The sequence below is a fragment of the Scyliorhinus canicula genome, chromosome 9 (assembly GCF_902713615.1).
Source record: "Scyliorhinus canicula chromosome 9, sScyCan1.1, whole genome shotgun sequence".
Lineage (NCBI taxonomy): Eukaryota > Metazoa > Chordata > Chondrichthyes > Carcharhiniformes > Scyliorhinidae > Scyliorhinus > Scyliorhinus canicula.
Window position 1 is genome coordinate 29875660 of NC_052154.1, and position 24219 is coordinate 29899878.

Sequence of the window (24219 nt, forward strand, 5' to 3'; positions counted from 1 at the left end):
AACCTGGGACCTCAGCGCCGTGAGGCGGTTGTGCTAACCACTAGGCCACTGTGCTGCCCTGTTAATCTTTAAATCTGTGTGTATATGATAAGCTAAGGGGAGAGTAAAGGAGTTTTGTATTATAATCCAATTTTTCCATGTTTAATTTTTTTTTGTTGAAACTAATTAGTGATCCTGTGACTTCCTCCACATTTAATTAAAACAGGAAAAGTTACAGTCTTTTGAGCCAGGGTTCCTTTCTGGAATCTTCCCACCCAGTTATAACATCAACTGGGATTGTAACAAATTTTATAAATAAAGTATATCAGTACATGACATAGCAGTTCAACTTTGACATTACATAAAGGCAATATAGTTCCATTTTTTAATAGTACGCTTCTCTGAGGTGCCTCACTACCCTTAAGTTTACAGGTTATATTTACAATACGCATTTCATGTCAAATATTCTCAAGTGCTTACAACATGAGGAGTTTTCTATGGATTTCAGCATTGTGTACTATGGCAGAAGGGTATTTTTCCGTTGTGCCTTTGAAGCGGCTGCTCCAAGCTTTAATTTTTTTTCCCAAAAAAATGCTTCATTCAGAAAATTTGTAACACTACATAGCAGTTCAAAATTGACATCACATAAAGTGCAAACCAAGTAAGTGTCTTTCCATACATAATATGGTATTCTGAGGTGCCTCAATACACCATGGTTACAAGTTATACTTACAGTATTCATTTAATTCCAATCATGTACCTGTGGGTTTTAAATGGCTTCCAGCTGCAAGGAGGCCGGTGGACTGTAGCCTTTTCCATTGACCCTTTCTGGTGGCTGCCCCAAGTTTTAGACCATCCGTCAGCATCTAGTCCTGAAATTTGAGATGTGTCCATTTTCAAACTTTGATCATTGAGAGCTCTTTGCAGTTGAAGACTAGCAAGTTAGAGGCAGTTCAAAGAGCACCTTTCAGAGAGTTGATGGTCCTCCAAAAGTAGTTGCTGTTTATCTTGGTGTACATCCCTGGAAGCAGCCCATAGAACACAAAGAGCTTCATTGTGAAGCTGTTTGAATGAATCTTGACAAAACCACTGCACTTTTTTCCAGATCTTCTTTGCAAAGGTACATTCGCAAAATGAGGTGTGCAAAGTTTAATAAGGAGCTCAGAGTCCGAACTGAGTGAAAATAAGAACAAAGTTTTATATACAAACAGTATATTTACACTCCCCAGTAGACCGTTGCTGGATACTTCTCTGGTCACTGCCTTATTGGCCGACCCTATATACTCTAGGTAATTGAGATATCTCACCCCTAGCGGGGGAGCTCATAGTCCGCGAGGAGGACAGCGAAGATGAGCATTCCCACTCCGTAGGCCCTGTGTGGGATATTACACAAAGGTCTCTGTCCGACTGCATCCACCTCAAGGGCAGTGTGTGGAGGTGGTGAGATGCTGGGTATACAGGAAGAATCTTTTAAAAAATAAATTTAGAGTACCCAATTCATTTTTTTCCAATTAAAGAGCAATTTAATGTCGCCAATCCACCTAGCTGGCACATCTTTGGGTTGTGGGGGTGAAACCCATGCAATGAAACATGGGGAGAATGTACAAACTCCACACGGACAGTGACCCAATGCCGGGATCGAACCTGGGACCTCGGCGCCATGAGGCTACAGTGCTAATCCACTGCGCCACTGTGCTGCCCTTCAAAGAATCTAATGGGGAAGGCCGTTCTCACCACCAGCTAAGCTACACCTTGATGCTTCTTTGAAAGTTCTGGTGGTGCAAGGCACTCTGCCAAATTATATATTATATATCGAGTAGGGAGAGTTGGAAAGGGCTTCTCTCACTAAATGCTTTATTCGCAAGGAGACCAATGTCTAATCTCCAGGGGGGTCTAGAAATTGATGGTTTCTCTGCCCGCAGGCCTACCAGTGAGGGGCATGATCCAACACCACAATCATTGAATACTCTAGGAATCAGCGATTTGTCCAAAACAAAAAAATCTATTTTGGAATAACAAAAAAGGAAAACTCTCTCACCTTAGGCCTCCCACAGATCTATGCCTCCCATGAGCTGCATGAATTTCGGCAGCTCCCCAGCCATCGACCATGTCCTCCCAGACCTAGGGCTTGATCGGTCTAGCTCCGGATCCAAGACTGTATTAAAATCTCCATCCAGAGATTTGACCCTCCGATGGGTTTGTGCGAGTCTAGGTCCAGGATCAGGGACAGAACCCGCCTCATAAAGTCTACATTGTCCCAATTTGGGGCATATATATTACACAGTATCACTGGGGAACCCTCCATCCGCCCACTTACCAACACATATCTACCACTCTGATCCGCAATGAACCTCTTCATTGAAAAATACACCCTTCTACTTATCACTATGGCACCCCTCTTGCCTTCATATCCAGACCAGAGTGATACATCTGGCCAACCCACCCTCTTTTCAGTTTTGTCTAATCTTCCACCGTCAAATGAATCTCCTGAAGAAAAATCAAATCCGCTCCTCAGATGAGCAAATACCGCACCCTTTTAACAGGACCTTTCACGCTTCAAACATTCCAAATTATCAATCCCGTGAGGGGGATTCTTCCCCCTCCCCACCAACAATCAGCCATATTTTTTGTTTGAGCCAAGCCCCCCCCGAGGTCCTCAGGCCGCACCTAATGAGGTCACCGCCAGGTTTCCATTGCCATCAACTCTTAAAGATTGCAGCATCTTTATAAAACTAAGACCGTCAGCTATCCCATACCCCCTCTCCCAAACCGCACCCTCCCCACATTTAAGTTAAAGAAAAAGAAAGAAAAATACAAAACCCTACCCTCCTCACACCATTTTGTCCCCCTCATCTCTTCCGTTTACTGGTTTACACACCAGCATGGTGGCTCCCGCGCAAAGCCCACAACTACCCTGAACCTGCCAAATCACCCGATGCCAGACAAATAAAAAGGAAAGTACCTGAGTAATCAGATACCTCCTGTCATGGAAATTACAATAAAGACACATTCCTTGAGGTTTAATTTAAGGAAATTTATTTACACAAATATATTTGCGGAGAGAGAGTGTTCCAGCTGCAAAGCCAGTGCACTGCACTCTGAGATTCGATTGAAGGAAGCATATCTTTATAGTCTGAAATAACAGCTTGAAGTAAACAGCCATGTTTATATTAAATAGACCTTGGAAAGTACGTAAGATGAAATACGCAGTACGTATGTTCTTGCCCTTGAGTAAAAACAACTCGAGTACACATTTTGTTATCTTTTGGAGGTCAATGTGTTTTTATAATAAGGTCGAGACCAGAATATTAAGCAGTATTTCATTTATGTTACCTGACCTACTTATTTTCATTCAAAAGTGTTAAACTATAGTCAAGCATTTCCCAGCATGCTTCTAAGTTAGCAACTCATTCATTTCCCTTCCACAATTCCCTCCTTGTTGATCCTTTGATCAACACCTTTTAATAAATTATCGTGTAGGATGTGTTATGATGTAAGGGGAACGGACGTATGACAGTTCCCTGCGTGTTATGAGCCTGGTAGCAAGGAGGCAAGGTGGCTAGGGCTGTTCCCGTGTTCGTACAATAAAAATATCTTGCGCAACATTAAAACAGTAACCATATGACAATCAAGATTACAATGGCGATTATAATCCAGAACACAATCCTTTGTCCTGATGATGCTAACCACCCAAAGCCAAAGTCCCATCCCTCATTTTCATGTCATCTTGTCACCTCTCTACGAATATGATCCACCAGATTATCAATTTTTTCTGAGTTATCAGGGATGTACGTGCAACAGTCACTTCCAATCAGGGCAGAAGTGCCGCCCTTTTCAGCTAACAAGAAATCAAGAGCCATTCTATTCTGCAGAGTAACCGTTCTTATAGCAACCATCTCAGTTTCTATCTGGTTAACAGCTTGTGCAGTGTCATTAGCTACCTGCTCAAGGATGTCTCGTAGTTTGCGTGGTTCGTATGCATTAGTGGCTATTCCTAATGGTGGTAGCATTCCCAGCATTTATGCCCATGTCATAACACTTTGTGTCGTCCTGTGATGGGGATGGTCCTGCAATTGCTGAATGTGATGCACATCAGGGACTACCTGTCCCAAATAGCAGGAGCCTTCCCAATTTTCTGGTATGGCCACAGGTAAAATACGTGCCATTATATGTGGTCAGGTTTCCTATGCTATCAGCCATCATTAGTTTAATCGATCCCCTTCCCAGGAGCCTCCACTAGTTTGATTTTCAACTCCTGACCAATCAAAGATGAATAGTCCTTTAGCTGTAAGGTGGAACATAGGGGGTTGCCAATTCAAGGTCTGATCACACTGACTCGTGCCTACTGAGTGGGTCCCATATGTTTTATGATTCTTAAAGCATATACTTCCTTTCCGGACTCCAGTATAATTGGGAGGGATCAACCAGGGCGGTTGACGTGTTACATTAAACCTAGGCCCCCACCATTCCTCAAACCTATTCATATTGTATCCAGCTAATCTCCAATCTAACATATTGTGTATCTTCACCACGTACTGTACTATTTTGTCTTAGAGCCCATTCTGCTATCTCTTTACTGGTGAATGTGATAGGTCGCACATGGAAGCCCTCCCCAAGCATCTGGGAATTTGTGTACAAACCCAACAACTGAATTTATTTACCCTCTCTGCCTATGAGTGAGACACATATATCAAGGTGTTAGTATGCAGTTTATCCTCTACATGATGTTGGATTAATATGATAAAAGCATCAACGTCGTCATTCCCTTTAGGTCAGCATTTCACTAGTACTCTCAAAGTTCGGTATGGAAATGGGTTGCTATGGCCAGATGCCATACCCATAGTTGCGTGGATCCCATCAGGCTTTTCTTTTACTTTAACGACTGTTCAGGTTGTTAGCAGCACTTGGCCGGGTCCATTTCACCTAGGAGAAAAATAATCTTTGTTTAGTCCTTTCACATACACTTAATCTCCAGATTTAAAGGGTGTGTATTTCCTTCTTTTGGATGCATCTGAGCCTGTCACACCTTTTCATGTTTTTTTCCCCAGCGGTTTCACACGTGTCCTGGGCATATTTTAGTGATGCCTCATCTTCCCACATTAAGGCTACTGCCGCTGGAGTCATTGGGGGTTTAGTTCCAGTTGTCATGGAACGTTCCATTAATATCTCATATGGGGTTAAACCCGTATTACAATTTCTCTGATTTCTCAGGGCATACATTACTATGGGTATGGCATCTGGCCATAGCAGCCCATTTTGTTGACACACTTTTGTAACTGCAGTTTTAATTATTCCATCCGCCCTTTCCACCATTCCTGAGGATTGTGGCTGATATGGCATTTGCAATTTCCAATCAAATCCCATGGCTTCTGTTAGGGCTTTGGTCAATTTGTTAGTGAAATTAGTTTCCCTGTCACTGTTACTACCCATTGGTATCCCAAACCAAGGTTTTATTTCCTTTAACAGAATATTTACCACTGTTCTAGCATCCTCTCTTTCGGTTGGAAAAGCCTCTACCCACCGTGAAAACATGTCCACTATCACCGATTATTCCTTTGAAAAATCATACATGTGTGGGCTACTTTCTCAATTGTTACTGTAATACCTTGAGCATACCATTGTTGACAGATGGCATGTGTCATTCGTCCTTTGCCCACATGAGCCTGCCCTTGGGAAAGCTGCGCGGATATCTGGGTGGATCCAGATTTGATGATTGTCTTGATAGCAACCTGCTTTTAGCCAAGAGCGATGCTCCTGAAGGAAGGCTTGCTCCTGTGCCTGTTTTAACTTTGGTTCTGTTATGGTGGACGGAAGTTCAACTGCAGCCGCTTGCAGTTGTGGCTGCTGTTTGAGAGCCAATTCCTTTGCTATTTTATCAGCAAATCTATTGCCGCATAAGGCTTCATCATCTGCGGTAGTATGCGCTTCACACTTTAAAACGGCTATCTTACTGGGCAGCTGAACAGCATCTAGTAAATTTAAAACCAATTTAGCATGTTTAATAGGTTGGCTGGAGGAAGTTATGAATCCCTTGTTTTTTCATAATTGGCCAAAATCATGTTGTAATGAACTCCAATTGGCTTTATTGGTTGGCCAATTGGAGTATGAGCTCCCTCAATGATAGCTCATTGAGGGGGCCCATATAAGCGCCTGTGTAGGCTTTGTGAGACAGTCTTAAGTTGACTGGACTGCTAGCAGCACTGTTTGTAGCTGCTCCTGTAATATCGTTATTGTAAATAAATATTGGTGTGGTGATGGAACTCCTGCCTCCCATGGATTACTACTGTAGCGACGAGGATGGGATATAAAGTAGACGAGTCAGGCTTACACCCATTAGAAGACAGAGTAAGGGCAATAAAAAAAAGCCCCAGCTCCCACCACGGTCCAGGAGTTATGATCATTTCTAGGGTTGGTAACCTATTATGGAAAATTTATTGAAAATAGGGCGTCCATCCTAGAACCCCTCCACCAGCTACTAAAAAAGGGGCAAGAATGGAAATGGTCCGCCCGCCAAAACTGAGCAAATAGGGACATTAAGGAACAGCAGTCATCCGAAAATGTCCTAGAGCATTATGACCCAAGGAAGGAGTTGGTGGTCACTTGTGATGCATCCCCCTACGGGGTAGGAGCCATCTTAGCCCATAGAGGAAGGAATGGGAAAGAACGGCCAATAGCCTATGCTTCGAGGAACTTGGCGATGGCTGAGAGGAAGTACGCCCAAATCGAGAAGGAAGGACTGGCGGTGATATTGGCAGTAAAAAAATTTCACTAGTATCTGTACGGGCGGAAATTCACCATAGTGATGGACCATAAGACGTTATTAGGGTTATTAAAAGAAGATAAGTCAATACCCCCGATTGGATCAGCTAGAATCCAATGCTGGGCGTTGCTACTGGCAGCGTATAGATACGTTCTGGAGCACAGACCGGGAACGCAAGTGGCAAATGCAGATGCTTTGAGCAGACTTCCCCTCCCAGACACTCCGCCGCAAATACCAAAAGTAGAGGAGACAGTAATGACTTTTTGGACACCCTACCAGTAGACGCACAACATATTCGGTTGTGGACGCAAAAAGACCCAGTTTTAGCCAAGATGAAGCATTTACTGCTAACAGGGGAACTGGAAAGACCAGTGGAGCCCCAGATGCACCCATACTGGAGCAGAAGGGACCAAATAACCATAGAAGACGGTATCCTATTATGGGGATCCCGGGTAATAGTCCCAGCTCAGGGCCGTCAGGGTTACATCACGGACACCCAGGGGTGTCTAAAATGAAGATGCTAGCTCGAAGCTACGTTTGGTGGCCAGGTTTGGACACAGACATAGCAGCCTTGGTACGTCAGTGCCAGGAGTGCCAACAGGGGCAAAGAGTGCCACCAGCGGCGCCATTGCACCCGTGGGAATGGCCAGGCAGAACGTGGACCCGCCTGCATATTGACCATGCCGGCCCTTTCATGGGCTCAATGTTTTTGCCCACTCCTAATGGTTGGACGTCCACTGGGTAAACGCGGCAAGCACAGCATCGACAATTGAAAAGCTCAGGGCCTCGTTTGCAACACATGGACTTCCGGAGGTATTGGTGTCAGACAACGGAACGGCATTCACAAGTGGGGAATTTGGAAAATTCCTGAAGGAAAACGGAGTCCGTCACATCAAAACGGCCCCTTACCATCCAGTGACCAACGGCCTGGCAGAGAGAGCGGTCCAGACACTTAAAGCGGGACTCAAGAAGCAGCCGGCAGCGTCAATGGACACCAAGCTCTCCCGCTGGCTGTTTGATTACAGGACCACACCGCATTCCACAATGGGCATACCGCCAGCTGAACTCTTAATGGGAAGGCGGCTGCGAACGAGGCTGAGTCTCCTTTTCCCAAATTTAACGGGGCAAGTGGAGAAACAACAGGAGGCCCAACGCAGGGGGCATGATAATAGTCGGCAGCAGAGACATTTCCAGATGAGGGCACCGGTTTGGGTCAAGAGTTATGGGAATGGACCAACGTGGGTCAAAGGCATGGTAGAGTCCCAAACAGGGCCCATATCCTATGAGGTTTCGATCGGAGGTAAGGTGCTGAAGAAACACCTAGACCAAATAAGGACAGCGGAACCACACCTGGAGGCAGGCGAAGCAGGACCGCCTCAAGCTGGGATAACCCAGACGGAAAGGATACCCACACCCCAGCCCCGAGCAATTTCTCCAGACCCCGTCATCCAGTCGTTCGAGTCGGAGATGGACACGTTCGACGAGGCCGCCGCGACACCTCTCCCCAAGGAGGAGGAAGAACAACTTCCAAGGAGGTCGTCTAGGAAAAGACGGGCACCTATAAGGTACATCCCGCCAACTTCGGAGAACAACCCGGCGGACGACATAGAGGTGACAGACCCAGACATGAGGAGCAGGAAGAAGCTCAGAGGAATGCCATCTGGCAGGAATTCCTCGGACCTTGGGGGGGAGGGGTGTAATGAACTCCAATTGGCTTTATTGGTTGGCCAATTGGAGTATGAGCTCCCTCAGTGATAGCTCATTGAGGGGGCCCATATAAGCACCTGTGTAGGCTTTGTGAGCCAGTCTTAAGTTGACTGGACTGCGAGCAGCACTGTTTGTAGCTGCTCCTGTAATATCGTTATTGTAAATAAATATTGGTGTGGTGACGGAACTCCTGCCTCCCGTGGATTACTACACATGTACTACCCCAAAAGCAGATCAGGAATCAGTATGAATATTGACTGTTTTATTTTTAGCTAGAATACATGCTTTAGTAAGGGCAAACTATTCGGTCGCTTGAGCAGGCGTTCCCGAAGGCAGAGCAAAAACTTCCACTATCTCGAATGGAGTTACTATTGCATAGCCGGCCAGGAGGGTCATATCATTTGGTCGGTTTGCTGACCCATCGGTGAAAAACATGATGTCTGGATTTTCTAGTGGGTGACTCAATAATCAGGTCGAGGGGTTGTGGTGGCTTCAACCAATTGTAAACAGTCATGATCATACATATGTTCTGCTTCCGAGGGGACGGGCAAGTGTGTTGCAGGGTTGACAGCTGGCGCTCGCTTGTAGGTAAAGTTGGTTTTAGAGAGAATTACTTCGTACCCAGTATGTTGAGCTGCAGTAAAATGCTGCTTTGCGGATGAATTAAGCAGCAGCCAAACTGACTTTTTTCTACTATGGCCGCTGTGGCTGCTACTGCTCTTAAGCAATTTGGCATACCCTTTACCACAGCACATAGGGCCACCGGGTAATAGGCAAGGGGTCTTTTCCCTCCTCAATGCTCTTGCACCAGGACCCCTGTTGCCAATCCACCTGCTTCATTCACATAAAGAGTAAAGGGCTTGCTGAAATTAGGAAGTCCCAAGGCAGGGGCGCTAATCATAGCTTCTTTCAAATTACGAAATGCTTGCTCCCTCTCTGGGATCCAGGTAACAACTGAAGGGGCATCCTGTAGGGTAGCCTTGCGCAGTACTGCATCCATCTCTCTATAGTCCAGTATCCACTGCCTGCAATAGCCCACCATGCCGAGGAAGGTAAAGGTTTTCGTTTTTGTGCGCGGAGTTGGAAGCCTTGCTCCAGCCTGTACGCTTTTAGACTCAAGCCTCCGCTGTCCTTGCTGCAGCTGAAATCCCAAATACTGAACTGTCTCCTGACAGAATTGCAGCTTGCCCATTGAGACCTATACCCTCTTTCTGCCAGATGTGATAATAACAAAAGGGTATTCTGTTGACAAACTAGCCCTCCTCTGAGGTTATCGATAAATCGCCATCATATTGAGGGAATGTTGAGCCGACAGACAACTGGCACTCGTCCAAGTCTCTTTTAATACTGTTAATTCTGATATGTAAAGGCAAATAGATATTGACTTTCTGGGTGCAATGGTATGGAGAAAAAGGCTGAGAAAGTATCCGTTGTTGGTATTATAGAAGACAAAATGACATTTGTGTCCGGCACCAATGGAGCAATAGTGATAACAATTTTATTGATGGCTCTAAGATCTTGCACAAACCACGTTGGGTCTTCCTACCTTTGGAATGGGGAGTATAGGGGTGTTACAGGGGCTTTGTGTTCTCTTCAGCACCCCTTGCTGTAATAGTGCATTGATCACTCCCTCTATCCCTTTTTCTGCTTCCGGTGCCAACCTGTATAGTTTTAAGCAGGACAGGGCAACGTTCTTCTGCAACTGCCACTTTCCAGGTCACTCTGCCCTCCTGTTTGCCATAAAATTCTATCTGGCAATTGTGTCCATCTATTTCAATATAAATCCCATGTATTACCTTTTACATTTGGCCTCTTTGATCACTTCTCCTATTTGCTTTGCCATAGCAGGATGTCTTACGGACAATGTTAAATGGGGTTCTGAAGTTAAACCCATGCTAAAAAGGTCCCTCTGACTATGGGTCAACTGTACTAACATTCCTAATCCCACAACACCGAAAAATAAAAAGGAGTGATATGCAATGATGTCTGCTGTCCTAAGTGACTTTGTGTTTGTAAATTGTATGCAAGCTCATCCTCAAGAGCATACCAATCGTACAATGGGTCACTATATTCTCTCATCTGGACTCTATCGGGTGTTTTAATAGCTGTGCCCAAGGGTCATTAATATTTTGTAAGACTTCCTACAGTTTTTAAATAATTTTTTTTTAACAGTGGTACTGGAAGGGTTAATGTTCAGCTGCCAGCATACAACCCCCTCACCCGTCATCCCCCCAGCTTGTAAGCACCAGTCCCGCCTCAAAAGGAAGAAGAAGACCGAGAGGAGAGTGACTGATGCAACCATCAATTCATTCAGAGACACGAGTTGAAGTAAACTTTAATCGGCTTACAACTGAGCCTGCCTGTGACTATACTGAACTGAGGGAGGACTTGCAGGACCACAGCACTTATACTTCCTGCTGGGGGCGGAGCCAAGGGCAGAGCCCTGTACATGCTCCTCATCTCCCTCTGTGGGCAGAGCCGCGCAACGGCTCACAGATGGAGCCCATAGGGACACAGTAATGTACAGTGTGAATTTATAGTGGTTACACATTCACCACAGTGATGAACAGAGGAACTTAGTAACAGTATTAGAATAGACAACAATCAAACTAATAATACAACTCAGAACAAGAACATTTTAACAGTTCAACATATTTACAAGTTCCCCATCCCTTGGTCTTGAAGAAACTTGTCCGCCTCCTCCGGGAAGTCCAGGAAGTATTCCTTTTTAACGGAAGGTGATCCACAAGCAGGCTGGAAACAGCATACCAAATCTCACACCTTCCTTGTGGAGCATCTGTGCCACAAACACCGAAGACTGCGAACCTCCAGCCCATCCGGGTGACCCACAATCCGGATATTCAACTACAGCTCGCCGTTCTCCAGCTCGTTCACTCAATCACACATCTTTTTTAAACTGCTGGCAATCAGGGAAAGCTCTGATTCCATCACGGCCAACCAGTCCTCGAGTTCAGTGACAGATTCTTCCATTCTTTGGAGTAAAGTGCCCTGGAACCCCAACCGCTGGTCAACCCTCTCCACAGCTACTTTTATCGGGTCAATGGGCATTTGCCTATATTGTAATTAAGTGTTTATAACATAAAAGTAATTACAGACTTTTTAAAAAATGAAGCTGTTACTTAGCAACCAGGGGCTCATCATGGGACATCAAGGACTTATGAGTTAGTTGTAAGCTAGAGATAGGAGAAACAAGGGGGGGGGGGGGTGATTCTCCCATGCCGCTCCATCCGGGAGAATCGATGGTCACGCCAATTTCTCATGTGCGCCGGTCCGACACCTTCCCACCATTGTCCCAACAGGCGTGGACAGCATCATCGAGGTCGGCGCCGCACACACCGGAGAATCCACCGAGATGGCAGTCAAGCCGATTCACCGAGCCCTCCACTATTCTCTGGCCCAGATGGGCCGAAGTCCCGACGGCGTGGCCCCAAGTCACGTCGTCGCCGTTCACCTGGCTGACGAACCTGATGAGGGAGGTGAGTAGTCGGGCCCATCCCAGGAACCAGGAAGTAGCGTCCACGGCTGGTGCAGGTGGTTGGGGGGGGATGGAGTAGGGAAGGCAGGGAGTGGGGGAAGTGGGGGAGGGGCCGAGTGGTGAACGGGGGAGGGAGTGGGGAAGGGAGGGAGTAGGGAAGGGGGAGGGAGTGGAGAAGGGGGGAGTGGGGAAGGGGGGAAGGGAGGGAGTGGGGGAATGGGGAGGAGCCGAGCGGTGAAGGGGGGGAGTGGGGAAGGGGGGACAAGGCCCCAGAGGTGGTCAGGGTGCACAGGTCCCCAAGGCAAATGGTGAGAGCAGGGGAGTTGCGTGGGCGGTCATTGGGAGGCTCCATAAGTTTGTGGAGAAGGAAAAGATTTTCAGATGGGCCAGGGAGAAGCGGAACTGCGAAAGGGAGGGGTCTAAATTTATCAAGATATCAGTGCAGAGCTGGCGCACAGGCGTGCCAGATTTTAAAAGGCCAAAGCGGTGCTATATCGAAGGCAGATTCGGTTTGGGGTACTGTACCCAGCGAAACTGTGGGTGACGTTTGATGGTCGGGAGAACTATTTTGAAACTCCAGAGGAGGCCAATGACTTCATAAGAGACCAGAAATTGGGGAGAACTCAAGATTGATGGGAGACGGAAGAACTGGAACTGCAGTCATTCATTGGGGGAACGACTCCTCTATATCTTTAGCTACACTTTCCTGTCAAAATAACCCCAGAAAGAGCTCAAACCAATGCCCTGTGCGCGACCATTCACTCCATGGTCGCCACCACAGATCCAATCTTTAAAGACAGCGATTGGTTGATCCCACCGATTGCTGGTCCTATATCATCCTATTCTTGATGTTAGTCATGAGGGGTTGGAGATGGCTAAGTGCCCCCCCACCCACCCTGGACAAGTTCTAGGCTGTGGACCACCTAGGCATTGGAGAAATGGCATGGTGGATGTGACAGTGCCCTGTGCTTCAATTGTTGGAATCCATAAGAAATCCTGAAGAGTGCTCGCTGATACAGGCTTGTCTTTTATTTTCTCATGCAATATGGATGATGTCTTTATCTTGCAATTCTTCTATAATTCTTCTATAATACTATAATCACCTCCTTGTGATTATGTTGTTTGATTGTTTAATGTCAATCCCCATATCAATAATAACAATCCCATCCCTCCCATCAAACCTCCAAACATTAGCCCGCATGTCAACATAAACAAATGACAAAAGGGAATCAGGAATCACCCATCGTCACCATTAACACATACAGTCCCCCTCCCCGCAACCCTCCCAGCCACCCCCACTAATGTTTGATGTGATCCAATTCTAGAAAGTGCATAATGAATAACGCCCATGAATTGAATTGTAAAACCCCTCCATCCTTCCCCTCAAATTCGACCTTCTCAAGCGTCAACGCCAGGGCACAGAGTGGAGAGGTTGATCTCCACTCTAACAGGAACTGCCTTCAGGCGATCAATGAGGCGACAACTACAACATCTGCCTCTGCACCCGTTTCCAACCCCAGCTGGTCTGACACACTAAACATGGGCTCCCGAGGGCTCGGGTCCAGTTTCACATGCGCCACTTTAAAGATTACCCTAAACACCTCCTTCCAGTAATCCTCCAGCTTTGGACAGGACCAAAGGTGTGCTCTATACACCACCTTTAGCTGTATCAGCCCCAACCTCACACACGAGGTGGAGGTGATCATCCTCCAGAGCACCTCACACCAGAATCCCTCCTCCATACCCTTTCCCAACTCTTCCTCCCACTTTGCCTTGATCTCTTTCAGCGGCGCTTTCTCCTCTTCCAAAATAGCCCCATAACCCCCGATACTACCCTTTTCTCCACTCTCCCTGTCGTCAGCACCTCCACCAGCAATGTGGAAGGCGGCTCTACTGTGAAGCTCTGTATCTCCTTTCTGGCAAAGTCTCGAACCTGCATGTATCTAAATATTTCCCCCTGTTCTAGCCCATACTTTGCTCCCAGCTCCTTCAATCCCGCAAAACGACTCCCAAGAAATAAATCTTTTAGTGTCCTAATTCCTTATTCCTCCCATCTCTGAAAGTTTCCATCCCACTTCCCTGGCTCAAATCTATGGTTCCCCCGAATCGGCATTTCCCTTGGCCCTGCCCCCAATCTGACGTGTTGGCGAAACTGCCTCCAAATTCTCAATGAAGCTATTACTACTGGAGTCGCTGAGTATCTCCTTGGGGCCGTCGGGAGAGGCGCTGTTTGTAGCGCCTTCAGTCACGACGCCTTACACAAACTCTCCTCCATTCTGACCCATTGTGAGTCAGCCCTTCTGACTCAGCTCCGTATCTTCTCCACATTTCATGAGGATGGGTGTTGTTGATTTATCCTGTTCTAGCAAAATCATATTGAATTGATCATGTGAAGTGTGATCTGTACAGTTTTACTCCTTTTTGTTAACAATGTCTTATAATTCTTGTGGTGGTGGAAGGGGAGTGTTTTATTTTTATCACTCCCTATCTGAAAATGAAATGAAATGAAAATCTCTTATTGTCACGAGTAGGCTTCAATGAAGTTACTGTGAAAAGCCCCTAGTTGCCACATTCTGGCACCTGTCCGGGGAGACTGGTATGAGAATCGACCCATGCTGCTGGCCTGCTTTAAAAGCCAGCGATTTAACTCAGTGAGCTAAACCAGCCCCTTGTTTATATGTTGTTTATATATATCTTGTTTATATGGAAGATGAGTGGAGCCAGGGTGGGTTGAAAGGCGGATGGTTGGGGTTGGTCGGATCAGTTCAGTCCTCGATAAGGTCGAGCTAATCTGTGTTGGGGTTTTTTGGGATTAATTTTTAAAATTTTAGGGTACTTGAATTTAAGAATCTGTGCCATTATTCTTTGAAGACCTGGGGAGGACTGGGTTCTTTCTGACTCATGGGGATGAGCTGTCATTTGTTTGGGTCACTCTCTCCGGTCCTTTTGAGCTATTAGAACAAGAAGATTTAATAATGGTGCATGCTGAGATAAGATTGGTTAATTGTGGTTGGGTTGTTGAGAGGGATTGCTCTTGATATCCTTTCCGTAATGGCAGTTATTCTGAATCAGTTTGAGTGTCTCTCCCTTAGGGTTTATTTTTCTTTCACTACATCCGAGTGAGCAAAGTGTTGTTTCAAATCCTGGTCTGGTCCGGTGGTTTGGGGGAAGTTCCCATGGTTGTATCGGGGAGGAGGGAATTGATGCTCCATCCCAGGGTGGCCAATTGTCAGGTGTATTGATGGTTGTCTTTCCTGGGTTCGGGTCCTGCCCGGCTAGGGCTGGAGTGATTATTCTTTTCTTTTCCTATTAGTATGGACAGCGTTCTGCCCCGGATAGGGTGGGAGAGGTATGGTTCGGCTGGAGTGCAGTGCAAGTTTTGGGTTGTGTTGGAGATCATGGGGATACAGTTTCCTGTGTGTCAGGATGTGCTGGGCTAGGCAAGGCCCAGGGCCGTAGCTAGTATCCTGTTGTGTCTGGGGGCTTGGGATGTCTCTTTTCGAGGATGCTTGTTAGGGGCATCCTGGAGATTGAGTTTTGCTTCTTCAGCGCACAGGGACCTGGGGATGAGCCTGGTTCTATGCTTGGTGGATATCCTGTTGTTCCCCCTGGGTAGTGGGACACCTTATTTTGGTTGAATGAGTGACTTGCTCTCTTCTCTCCTTCATTAGTGGTTGCTCAGTGTGTGCCAGGGAAATACAGAGTCTGGGTTGGATCCTGATTCCTTGTTATCCTGTGGATTAGTTCTGGTAGTTTTAGCTTTCCTTTGCCTTGGGAGACTCTGGAAGCTTTTTTTTATTGTTGGGTGTTTTAAAAAAAATATTTTTATTCTCCTCTTTCACATTTTCTCCCAAATTTACACCCAACAATAAACAATAATCAGTAACGCATATAGTGTCAATCCCCATATCTAGAACAACAGTCCCATCCTCCCACCAAACCCCAGACATTAGTCCGCATGTTAACAAACAAATGACTGCAGGGGCTGGTTTAGCATACTGGGCTAAATCGCTGGCTTTTAAAGCAGATCAAGGCAGGCCAGCAGCACGGTTCAATTCCTGTATCAGCTGCCCCAAACAGGTGCCAGAATATGGCGACTAGGGGCTTTTCACAATAACTTCACTTGAAACCTACTTGTGACAATAAGCAATTTTCATTTCATTTAACAAAAATAATCAGGAATCACCCATCGTCACTATTAACACATACAGTCCACCTCCCCGCAGCCCTTCCAGCCACACCCACTAATGTTCGATGTGATCCAATTCTCGAAAGTGCATAATGAATAATGCCTAAGAATTGTACAACCTCTCCATCCTTCCCCTCAGTTCAAATTTGACCTTCTCAAGTATCAAGAATTCCAGCAAGACCCCCCGCCACGCCAGGGCACAGGGCGGAGAGGTTGATCTCCATCTTAACAGGATCTGCCTTCGGGCGATCAACGAGGCCTCCACGCCCGTTTCCAAGCCTGGCTGATCCAACACCCCGAATATGGCTTCCCAAGGTCCCGGGTCCAGTTTCACGTGCAACAGTTTAGAGATTACCCTAAACACCTCCTTCCAGTAATCCTCCAGCTTTGGACAGGACCAAAACATATGAACGTGGTTTGCGGGAACCCCCCGCAACATTCACACACATCTTCTACTCCCTCAAAGAGCCGGCTCATCCTCGCCCTTGTAAGGTGCGCTCTGTACACCACCTCAGCTGCATCAGCCCCAACCTCGCACATGAGGTGGAGGCGATCACCCTCCGGAGCACATCACACCAGAACCCCTCCTCCACACCTTCTTCCAACTCTTCCTCCCACTATGCCTTCAGCCCTTCTAGCGGTGCCTTTTCCTCCTCCAAAATAGCCCCGTAAACCGCCAATACTACCCCCTTCTCCAGTCTCCCTGTCGTCAGCACCTCCTTCAGCAATGTGGAAGTCGGCTCTACTGGGAAGCTCTGTATCTCCTTTCTGGCAAAGTCTCGAACCTGTATGTATCTACATATTTCCCCTGCTTCAGCCCATATTTCGCTCCCAGCTCCTCCAAACCCGCAAAACAACCCCCAAGAAACAAATCTTTTAGTGTCCTAATTCCTTTCTCCTCCCATCTCCGAAAATTTCCATCCCACTTCTCTGGCTCAAATCTATGGTTCCCCCGAATCGGTATTTCCCTTGGCCCTGCCCCCAACCCGAAGTGCTGTCGAAACTGCCTCCAAATTTTCAACAAAGTTATTACTACCAGACTCCCTGAGTATCTTCCCGGAGCCATTGGGAGTGACGCTGTCGCTAATGTCTTCAATCCCGACCCCCTACCCAAACTCTCCTCCATTCTGACCCATTGGGAGTCAACTCTTCTGACCCAGCTCCGTACCTTGTCCACATTCCCCGCCCAGTAATAATACATCAGGTTCGGAAGACCCAAACCCCCTGCTTGCCTTCCTCTCTGTAGTAGCATCTTTTTAATTCTGGCGACCTCCCCTCCCCATATGAAATGAAATGAAATGAAAATTGCTTATTGTCACAAGTAGGCTTCAAATGAAGTTACTGTGAAAAACCCCTTGTCGCCACATTCCGGAGCCTGTTTGGGGAGGCTGGTGTGGGAATTGAACCGTGCTGTTGGCCTGCCTTGGTCTGCTTTAAACGCCAGTGATTTAGCCCAGTGTGCTGAGGTAATCATCCCTTCAATCTATCTAAAAAATGCCTTTGGCAGGAAAATCAGCAGGCATTGAAAAATAAACAAGAATCGCGGCAGCACATTCATTTTAACCGCCTGTACCCGACCCACCAGTGACAGAGGGAGACGATCCCACCTTGCCAGATCAGCTTTTACCCTCCCCACCAAACTAGAAATGTTGTGCTTGGTTTAACACAGAGCTAAATTGCTGGCTTTGAAAGCAGACCAAGGCAGGCCAGCAGCACGGTTCAATTCCCGTACCAGCCTCCCCGAACAGGCGCCAGAATGTGGCGACTAGGGGCTTTTCGCAGTAACTTCATTTGAAGCCTACTTGTGACAATAAGCAATTTCCATTTAATACGGAGCACCCCCCTCAATCTCGAGCAACCTGCATCCCCAGGTATCTTAAGTGAGTCCCTGCTTTACAGAAGCTTGATCATAATCTGAACCTGTTGCCGTTCTCTCTGCATAATCGTATGGAAATTTCAGTGGCGGACTGGCCAGGGTGTCAGCTTGCCCGATGGCAAGTGGGCCCCTGATGAAGTGGGCCCCCTATATCAAATAAAAATGCAATAAAGAAACAAACACAGACAACTGTTTTAGTAATAAAAAGGAAGAAGAAAAAAAAGAGAACAGGTCACAAATAAGCAGTGCATGAAAAGGAACGAAGCAGGGGAGGTAGTGGAAGGATGTGGAATGGGGGGCCCGGGTCGGGCATAATTAAGGAAATTCCATGTTTTCAGCAAGAGTGTGTGAATTTAAAGATAAAGTAACAATTCGTGATTTGAGATGGTCGGCAACTTCAAAGGATATCAAGCAGTAGTCTTGGTTCAGCCGGTACATCGGTCCGGCGCCTGGAGAGCCAAGAAGGAGCCCGTGAATCTCTGAAGGGCCCTTAAAAATTATAATTAATTAGATAAATAAATCTCCAACTTCTTTCCTGAGATTTGTATTCTAACTTAATAAAATATAATTGTTTTTAAAAAGAGCAATACCAAATAAAAATGCAATAAAGAAACAAACAAATAATCACTCAGTGTATGAAGGAACGAAGCAGTGTTAAATGGATGTGAAAAGGAGTGGGGGGGGGGGCTGGTTCACCCGGGTCGGACATAGTTGGAAATCCATGTTTTCAGCAAGAGTGTGTGAATTTAAAGATAAAGTTACAGTTCGTGATTTAAGATGGTCGGTAACTTGAAAGGATATCAAGCAGTACATAGGGTCGTGAGGTCACCAAAAAGGAGAAGTGGTACTTTTGACCGTGAATCATGAGGTCAAAGATATTGAAGTGATAAGCCATGATCGGTAAACTCAAAGGGTTGCGACTTGTAACACTACACTGGTATCAAACTGGACACGTTAACTTTGGTCGTGGGACCATTCTTAATGTCTTACTATAGTCGGACCAAACTTCTAAGTTTCAACAGTTGTCTCAGTTGCTTGCTGGTGTGAACACTGGACAGTGGATTGTCTCCTCTTCTGAAGCTGCATAGGCCACAGTAGTATTGACTAATGAACATAGCCTATTGAAGTGTAAGTAAGTTATTTTATATTTTTTATCAAGTAGGGGTTCCTACTTTTATCTGGCGTTCCTTCAAGTTATTCTTGCAATCATCAATATTCATTTTTCCCAATGTGGGCTATTTTTAATTAAGTTTTTATTTCAGGAATATTACCCCTACCAGCATGGAAAAGAAAAAGCATAAATCTGGGTCACTAAAACGCAAAGAACAAAAAGAAGCAGAAAGGAAGGAATCAGCCAAGTGATGCCGGCCTATTACAGAGTTTATAATACCACAAGCACAATCCACATCAATATCCAGTTCTGCAACAAATAATCAAGAAGCAAGAAACAATGCTCATGGTGATGATGCAATGACATGCGAGTTACAAGAACAGAGAAGAGCTACTTTGAATGTAGAGATAAATACAAGTGCATCCATTACTAATCAACCCAGGCCCAATATTTCTTCTGGCTTCCTTGTTCCGGTATCTGTACTGCCTGTAGTTCCAACATCTGAACACATAGCTTCAACTAGTGACAGGGAATCAGATATTCCTTCAAGCATAAATGACTTGGTTTCTGAAGCACATCCTGTAAATGAACCTACGCAAGAAAATGAAAGATCAATTACTGGAATCTTCCAACATCCATCACGAGCAAAGCTAAAACAGTTTTTTGCTGAACATCCACTTCAGCCACTTGATGATCTGCCATTTGATGCTCGTTTGTATGAGAGGAAAATTATGAATGACTCAGTCCCAAGAAAATGGCTAACATATAACAAAGAAAATAGATGCTTATATTGTTCATACTGCTTAGTCTTTGAGTTACCCAACACTTGTAATCCATCACCCTTTGTACGTGGCTTTAGTGACTACAGGCGTATTAGCCAGAGCTTGACTTTACATGAATCGACAACAACACATGTCAGAAATGCTCAGCAATATATCAGTGTGGTTAATGATGGCACCTTAGATAAATTTTTTGCAGCATCACTAATTAAAAGGAAAGAAGAAGTATTGAAGCAGAGAAGTATTGTCATGAGGATTATAGACATCATCATAAAGATGTTAGGCAAGCAAGCACTTCCTTTTCGAGGTCACAGAAATGAATCGGCCTACACTCTAGATAATGAGGTTCTGAATCATGGCAATTTTTTAGCTACAGTGCAGTTGATGGCAAAATATGACCCCCATTATGCCAGCTCACGTTTCTGCAGTGCAAAACAAGTCTAAACAAAGAATCAAACGATTAGAGCAACAAGGAAAGGCTCAAAGTAAAGGCCGTGGAGGACTTGTTACATACCTGAGTAAAACAACTATAAACATGTTAATCAAAATTATGAAGAATATGATACAAGAAAGAATTAGTCATGAAGTTTCTCAAGCAAAATATTATTCTATTCAGGTTGATTCAACACAAGATAATTCATCCATCGATCAGTTTAGCATTATTATTCGGTATGTGCTTAAAGGTATTATCTGTGAGCGACTACTTTCAGTGTGCCAAGTAATGATGGTACAGGACAGGGACTTTTTGATCTATTGATTGAAACATTACAGCATCTTAAAATTGACCCCCAAAAATGCTTATCTGATAGCACAGATGGCGCTGCAAGCTACCATGGCCAGTATAATGGTTTACAAAGTTAAATTGCTGATGTGGCTGATCAACATGTTCATATATGGTGCTATGCCCATGTCTTGAATTTGGTGATAACTGAAACAACAAAATGTTGTATGCCTGCAGTTTCTTTTTTCAATTTGCTCCAGAATATAGCAACTTTTGTGAAAGCATCATACAAGAGAATGGCTGTATGGATAGAAGTTGTTGGAAAACATCTAGGACAAGAAAAAATGAAACGATTAAAGCTAATTGGTGAGACCAGATGGTCAGGAAAATCCAATGCAGCAACAACTATATTTGGACGTTTTGATTATGCCGCTGCCAGTACTTTCGTAAATCTATTGACATGCTTATCAATGATACAAGATTCAGAAAAGTCTGATGCAAAAACAAAACATAAAGCAAATGTTTTACTTCAAAGTCTTCTAAAGTTTGAAACCATATTGACAGCATTTACTTACTTGTATATATTTGAAACTACAACCCCGTTATTAAGTTATCTACAGACAAGTGGTTTAGATATGTTTACTGCATGGAGTTTGGTAGATTCAACTACAACAAAGTTGAAGGAACAGACTAGAACATTTGATAACGTTCACAGCATTTAGGAAGGATGTGGAAGCTTTGGAAAAGGTGCAAAGGTGATTTGCCAGGATGTTGCCTGGAATGGAGAGTAGGTCCTACGAGGAAAGGTTGAGGGTGCTAGGCCTTTTCTCATTAGAACGGAGAAGGATGAGGGGCGACTTGATAGAGGTTTATAAGATGATCAGGGGAATAGATAGAGTAGACAGTCAGAGACTTGTTCCTCGGGTGGAACACACCATTACAAGGGGACATAAATTTAAGATAAATGGTGGAAGATATAGGGGGGATGTCAGAGGTAGGTTCTTTACCCGGAGAGTAGTGGGGGCATGGAATGCACTGCCTGTGGAAGTAGTTGAGTCGGAAACGTTAGGGACCTTCAAGTGGCTATTGGATAGGTACATGGATTTGGGTAGAATAATGGAGTGTAGATTAATTTCTTCTTAAGGGCAGCACGGTAGCATTGTGGATAGCACAATTGCTTCACAGCTCCAGGGTCCCAAGTTCGATTTCGGGAGTCTCGCTCGTGACCACAGAATCTCCTATCTATTCCCCTAACCATTGAATCTCCTATTACTATTACTTTTCTATGCTCCCCCCTTCCCTTCTGAGCCCCAGAGCCAGACTCAGTGCCAGAGACCTGGCCGCTAGGGCCTTCCCCCGGTAGGTCATCCCCCCCTCCCAACAGCATCCAAAACGGTATACTTGTTTTGAAGGGGAACGGCCATGAGGGATACCTGCACTGTCTGCCTGTTAGTCTTATTTCCCCTGACTGTAGTATCCCTCACCACCCACATCCTACAGGAGGAGCATGCAACTGCCCTAGCCTCCACCCCCTCTTACTTTACAGAATTAGCTGCCCCGTAGACTAACTGGACCTCCGCACTCCGACTCTGCTTCCAGTCAGCTGTACTCTAAACTCCTGGCTCCCTTCACGCTCTTTGATAAATATAGGAAATGAAATGTAAGGAGCACCTTACTCCCTCTTCACCTAACTCCCTCAGTCACCAAACTCTCACTGTAGCACTCAAATGCAACCAGTTCAGCACTCCCTCAGTCACCAAACTCTCACGGTAGCACTCAAATGCAACAAGCTCAGCACTCCAGTGCAAACTAAGTCTGCACTATAATTAGCTCAGATTTATACTGTGACTCTAGCCTCTGAAAACTGGCCTAATCCAATTAACTAATTAACAAGCTCCAGCTGCAAGTACCTACAAATAGAACCTTGTTTAAAGCTGATTCAAAATTCACCTTCTTATAGACCAAACAGCAAATTTTAAGTTAATTAACTAAATAAAAGAAATACTAGACTTTAAATAAAAATGAACCCTTATACTCCCTCAGTCACCAAACTCTCACTGTAGCACTCAAATGCAACAAGCTCAGCACTCCAGTGCAAACAGTGCAGTAGACTGAGGATAGAAATCCCCACTTGAGGTGGAGAATTAAAATTACAGGTCACTGAATGTTCTGAGTTATGCGTGCGGAATGAATGGAGGTGAAATCCGGTTTGGTCTCCACAATTTTGAGCCATGAATGAAAGATTGAAAGAAAACTGCTTCACATGTAAAATAATCGTTATTGTCACAAGTAGGCTTACATTAACACTGCAATGAAGTTACTGTGAAAAGCCCCTAGTCGCCACATTCCGGTGCCTGTTCATGTACACAGAGAGAGAATTCAGAATGTCTGTGTTATCGTGCCGCCCATAATGTATGGATTATCTGGTGGCTTGGATGGCAAGGAGGGAGGAGGTAAAAGTGTAGGTTTACATCATCTGTTTTTGCATGGAACTATGCCATGGGAAAGGGATAGGATGTTGGAAGTCACCGAGGAATGGACCTGAGTACCACATGGAACAGTCCTTTTGGAATGCTGGAAGAGATGAGGGAAACATTTGTTTGGCGGTGCCATCATGCTGGAAGTGGCAAAAATGGCTGGAACGAGAAATATTTAACTTATCCCATGAAAAGGCAGACACAGCTTAGGTCCAAGCAAGTACCCATAGCAAAACCTCTGATTTGGTGGAAGTGAGATGAATTAAAGGAGAAATTGTTCATTTGGAGAAAACGTGTTCAGCCAGGCAGAGAAGGATGCTGGTCAGGATCTGCTTAGGATCTTTCTAAGGAAGAACTGGTGGGGGATAAAGGTGTAGATAAATTGAACGTCTATGCAAAAAATGGTTAAGACGAGGAAATTAGAAACATTTAAGTGATAGAAGGAATCAGAAGAGAACCAGATATAGATAGGGAGAGACTGGACAAGGGAGAAAAAAATGAGTCATGGTCAGAAGAAATTAGTTCACTGGGGCCTATTATAGAACCATAGAATCCCTACAGCGCAGAAGAAAGGCCTTTTGGCCCATCGAGTTTGCACCAACCGTCTGAAAGAGAACTCTACCTAGGCCCACTCGTCCCACCCAATCCCGTCATCCCCATCCAACCTGATCATCGTTGGACACTAAGGGGATTTTTGGCATGGCCAATCTACCTAACCTGCATATTTTGCACAGTAAGAAGTCTTACAACACCAGGTTAAAGTCCAACATGTTTGTTTCAAACACTAGCTTTCAGAGCACTGCTCCTTCCTCAGGTGAATGAAGCGGCTATTCACCTGAAAGGTAAGTTTACAGTTCTGTTTATGGATTTTGTGAAAGAGATAGAAGTGAGCTGCACAGGATTGGAAAACAAAAACAGGAATCTGTGATCACCAAGCGAGTTCACTGACTGTTCTGTAAACAATGTTCAGTGCTGGGGGTCAGGGTCAGGTGAGTTGCTGGAGAGGGTAAGCAGTCCGTTTACTTCACCTCCACAGCACCCCTATCATGGACAGCCCTTCCTCCTGTCCCAGCCACCAGCTGCTGAAAACCCATTAGGTCTCTTTTAATTTTTCCCAGTTCTGA